Source organism: Notamacropus eugenii, chromosome 3, assembly GCF_028372415.1.
Source record: "Notamacropus eugenii isolate mMacEug1 chromosome 3, mMacEug1.pri_v2, whole genome shotgun sequence".
Lineage (NCBI taxonomy): Eukaryota > Metazoa > Chordata > Mammalia > Diprotodontia > Macropodidae > Notamacropus > Notamacropus eugenii.
Window position 1 is genome coordinate 66,489,429 of NC_092874.1, and position 5,847 is coordinate 66,495,275.

The following is a 5,847-nucleotide window of genomic DNA, read 5'->3' on the forward strand; positions in this document are numbered from 1 at the left end:
CCACTGAGCCTGAATGAAATTGACTTCCTTATGAGCCAGATGGAAATTGCCTCCTGTTAGGTCTCTCTGATCCTTACTTTAGTAGGTCTATCCATAATTGTTTCAACCTCAGTGTATTTCAGATGCATCTCTGTGGCAAGGCTCAAGCTCCAAACATAAGTGCAAAATGGTTTACTGAAGTAGGTAACATGCAAGACTCTAGGCAGTGCCAAGCAGATTGATTCCCCCCAAGTTCACGCTTTATTATCTCTACTCTCTCAAGCTCCCACCACCATTACGAATTTGTGAGTGAAAGTAGGAATGTTTAGCTCAGTCCTACTGAGCTCCACTCTCTGGGAACTCAGCCTGAGGTTTTCTCAGACCTGCTCTTCTGCTCAGTCCTGGTCCTTAAGAAGGCAATTCCTTTCCCCAAATACTAGTTTTATGCACAAGCAAGTGTATATGTGGGGTATTATCCCTTCCAATCCCAAAATAAAAAGAATATCTGTCATGTTGATACTGTCTCAGTGCCTACAGTTCTCATCACTGAAGTTCATCCTTTTAAATAAAGTATTATAGGTGCTTGTAAAAAAAAATACTATTTGCGTGAAGTAATGCATTGTTTTTATTAGCCATTAACGTTATAATATAAATTTTCTCAGATACTTACTATGTAACCCTGGACAAATCACTTAGCCCTGTTTACGTCAGCTTCCTCATCTGTAAAATGATCTGGAGAAGGAAATGAAAAACCACTTCAGTATCTTTGCCAAGAAAACCCCCCATGAAGTTAGACATCACTGAAAAATAACTACACAACAAAGAAATTGCATGGTTTCTCTGTTTTACTTGCCAGTCACCTAGCAAAGGACCATGGAAATGGCATGTGGCATATGTTAGTTGTCATATGAGTAAAAGGGGCAGGAATGCATTATTTCATTGTATTTGAGCAGGACAGACCAGGAAAGATAGTATAGTAAGAGTTAGCATGGAACCCTGAGCAAGTTAACAATAAACTGGAAAAAAGATGTGAACAATGAAAGGGGAGATGGGTGCTAAAAGGAGAAAGAGGGTCCCAAAGACAGACTTCACTCACTGAACATTTTTTCTTAGGCTCAGATCTCTCTACTTGCCATTAGAGCTAGTGTTCTCCTAATTTCTAATTTTTATTCCTCCACCATCAGCAGCCATTTAAAACTTCCTATGCATTCCTCCACCCAGAGAGCCAACATTTGTAACAAAAATTTTTTTCGGTAAAAAAAGAGAGAGACAAAAGGGTAATTCATCAAAATTAACCAATATGTCAACCAAGTCTAACAGCATATTCAATGTTCCAGACATACTGTTCTCAATTTGTGCGAGGGAAAGGAGGTTGATTCTCGCACCTCCTCTGCAGGTTCAAGCTTAGTCATTATGATTATACAACGTGCAGTTTCAAATTTGTCTTGTTCTTTCTGTTTATGCTGTCATAGTCATTGTCTATGTTGGGTTTCTTTTTTGGTTTGTTTAGGGTTTGGTCCTACTTTCTTTCTTTTACTTCAGTTCATGTAAGTCTTCCCTTGCTTCTTCTTATTCATTATATTAATCTCATAGATAGATAGATAGATAGATAGATAGATAGATAGATAGATAGATAGATAGATAGATAGATAGACAGATAGATATAGATAGATAGATAGATAGATAGATAGATAGATAGATAGATAGATAGATAGATAGATAGACACTTACGTATTTATTTTCCATTACATTGATGGACCACAATTTCTTGAACTATTCCCCACATAATGGTCAGCTATATTTTTTTTCCAGTTCTTTACAACTACAGAAAAGTGCAACTAGAAGTCATTTTCAATGATATGAAAAAGCCATACTATAGTGTGGATGATTTTCTCCTTACCCTGAGCAACTCCCAAATGCAATCAACCTGTTCTGAATCAGTTGTATCAGGTAAGCAATTTAACCTGAAATTGTTATTTCTAGGTTCACAAAAACATAACCTTAGGGTGATAAGGCAGAATCTCAGAACAAACACTATATCAGAAATTCAGGAAATGCTCTCAAAATGACCATCTCATCACAGACTCAGCCCTTTGCCAAACACCCTTATCACACAGCACTGATCCCATGATTCAAAGCATAATCACAAGATACCAGGCACCCAGAACAGGGATGCATAAACTCTTTTTCCTCAGGGCAAGACACAGAGATGCTCATAAGTCAAAGAAATCCTAACAATACAGAGTTGTCCTTCCAATACGCAGGAGATTCACTTAGGTCCTACTTTTATCCAGTTGCAATCTAAAACACTTAAAGTGCTAGTCTGGCCAATTTATTTGGGTAAACGCTTATTGAACATCTACTTTGTCTTATGAGCACCAAGACAGAAAAAAGTAGTTACTGCTTTTACTGAGTCTCCTTTAGGCTGGGAAGTACAGGTTACAACATGGTTTGACTTTGAGGTTTTGCTTTGCTTTGCTCTGTTTTCATCCATTTGTATGATTTCAACAATTAGAAAACTCCTTTTCCAAATGCCCAATGGAAACTGCATTTTTTTATTTTTAAAATACATTTTACTTTAATTTGTGAAATAAAACAAGCATTTCCATAGTATCATACAATTTTTAAAAATGATTGCATATGAAACTGACAATCTACTATGTATAACCTATTACTCCTTTTAAATATACAAAAAAAGCTATCCTGTGAATTTCTTTTTTCTTTTTTCCTTCTTCCACCCTAGAGATGACCACCATTAGACACAAATAGTGTATGTATATGTATATGTATATATGAGTACGTATGTATGTATGTATATATATGGATGGATATGCTATATATATATATACATACACATATATATGTATAAAATCATTCTATACATAATTCTGTTTACCAGTTCTTTGTCTGTTTACAGACAGCTTGTTTCTACATATGTACTACTTCAGAAGCACCACTGTGTTAGTGCAGAGCTGGTAACCTGCGCCATTCCCTCTCTGTGCCCAGGTATTCTGGTTTGTTCATTTTCAGTTCTGGAGAAGCCAGATCACAAATTAGGGGTGGGAGTGAGCTCCCCATTCTCACAATTATATGGTTCACTGATAGTTACAGGAAAACTTAGGGTTTGTGCCTGGATCTCCTCAAAGGGGAAAGTAAAAGAATACCCAATGCATTATGTGAATCCTGTATGGAACAGGATATTTATTACTATTTGGAGAATAAAAGAGTCTTAACATATATACACAAAATAATTTAAACAGGGTTCAGGAACAACTTATAAGTATAGTCAGTTGGGAGGCTAATATTCAGCTTTTTGGGGACATGATACAGTTTGTAGGACTGCCAATTGTTTCAAGTATCACAATGTTTATTGACAAATACAAGTATATAAAATCAGGGCATGAACATGACTTGATAAATTGGGTAGACTTAATTTTAATACTATCATAAGAGGGGCCAATTCAAATTCTCACCATTTTTCATTTCACATCCTCAAAACCCACTCGTCTTTAAGGGCATTGTGTGTGTTCGTCCTTCATTGCCAAAGACGATGCCTTCAGAGAAACGATGACATGACTTGCACTTAACTTTGTTTTGAATTAGGGGGGTTTGTGCCAGTCACCAGCCTCACTTCTCCTCCAGAGCCATCTGAATCCAGTGACCAGATATTCATCAGGATGACTGGAGATGACCCAGGATGAGACAATTGGGGTTAAGTGACTTGCCCAAGGTCACACAGCTAGTGAGTGTCAAGAATCTGAGGTGAGATTTGAACTTGGGTCCTCCACTCCTGCACTGGTTCTCTATCCACTGCACCACCTAGCTGCCCTTAAGGGGAGGGGCATTGACAATTTTTCAAAAAACATCAGTTTTGCTCAAGTAAACCATGTTTCTTTTAAAACTCACCCAGGTTCGAGGATACTAAAATGTAGCACATAAAGTTCATTATTCAAGACAAAAATTCAGGTGATATATTATTATGGAAATAACCACTGATAACCATTGAGAATCCTCTGTAACAATTGAATTGATATTTCAATATTGCAGTGGCTCAATGTTTACAATAAAACTTTCCCCTTGAACTGTGTAAATGCTATGCTGGTGAGAACTTGCCAACAAAGTGGTCAAAATGAGTCAGTATTTCTTTCTATTGATTATTTTCTTGTAGATACTTCTATTACCATCAGACATTGCTGCTTTGACCAATGCCACTCCCCCCTGGGATTTGGAGGCAGGTTGTGCTACTGCAGCAGCTACAGACCTCCAGACTTTTCACAACTCACAATATCACCTTCATGAGGAATGAAAAGACAAAAGAGAGGCAGCCCCATCCTAGAGGGCCTGAGGAGGCCATCTGCTCACAGCCATATGGAACAGATATGGAGAAAAAGGAGGCATCATTCCTCCATCTGATTCTCCAGACATAGTTTTGGATAGCCCTGATGCTTCAAAGATAGAAAGGAAAAAAGAGACTTAAAAGTATTAGGAATTCCCTTTCTATATCTACTGAGCTATGGTTCAGCAGTCAATTAAGGAACTCTTCATGATCTTCCATCATCTCCCTCTAAATTATTCATGACCAGAAGTAAGTTAATACTAAATCTTGCCATGGTCACTCCTGGTGACCCTGCATGGTGACAGAGAGGGGAAAGCACCTGCTAACATTTATGCAACCTATTGTTATCGAACACACTGGGGTACTGCAAAATTAAGCTACTTCTCCATTATCAGGTAACCCTTATGTGTCAGGGACCCAGGCTTTATAGGAAAGAGGCACAGCTGGAACCCAGTTGATTATGATTCCAGGGCCAGCCCTGAATCTGATCTGTCATGCTGACTCTCATACTATATAAACAGATAAGTAAATACAAGGTAATTTGAGAAGATAAAGATTGCTAACAACTGGAGAGATAAGGGAAAGGTTCAGGGAGGAGTTAGAACTAGAGGAGCACCTTAAATAAGTCAAGGCTAAGATACAGTGGCAACTAGGAAGTAAATTATGAGTGTGGGAAGTAGCTCATGAAAAGGTATCTTGATGACAGATGAAATAACAAATTTAAAGAATATTTAGTATGCCAGTCTAGCTAGAATATGGAGTGTATTAAACATTTTATTTTATTTAATAACTTATTAAACTATTTTTAAACAATGTAAAATAAACTGAAAAGGTAGAGTAAAACAAGGGTCTTAAACATTAGACTAAAGAGTTTGTATTTTAACTTATTGGCAATAGGGAGCTACTTAAGGTATTTGGACAAGGAAAAATCATGGCCAAATCTGTGTTGTTGAAAGATCATTTGGTTGCTGTATGAAAGATGAACTAGGATGTGATCCTTTGACCCAATGATACTACTACTATGTATGAACCCTAATAAAGTTAAAGACAAAGGGAAAGTTTATATATTTATAGATATAGGTATAGATAGGTATAAATATGTAAATATAGATATTGATATGTGTTGATGTATCAATATCTATCAACACTTTTATAGTATCAAAGAACTAGAAGGAAAGTGAGTGTCCATGGATTGGGTAATGGTTCAATAAATTATGTTATATGAATGTGACACACATAATTGCATTTTAAGAAGTGATAAATGTGAGGAACTGAAAGAAAACTTAGGAAAACACATTAGCTTACGGAAGGGTGAAGTAAGTAGAACCAGGAGAACAATTTACATAACTACATTAATATGAAGGAAAACAATACTGAAAAACTTCAGAATTGTAATCAGTGTAGTGAATATTCATAAATTCAAGAGACTAATGGTGAAACAACCCTCTTGCCTCTTGGCAAAGAGGTGGTGGACTTCAGTGCAGAATTATACATACATTTTTAGACATGGCCAAAGTGTTGATTTGTTCTTC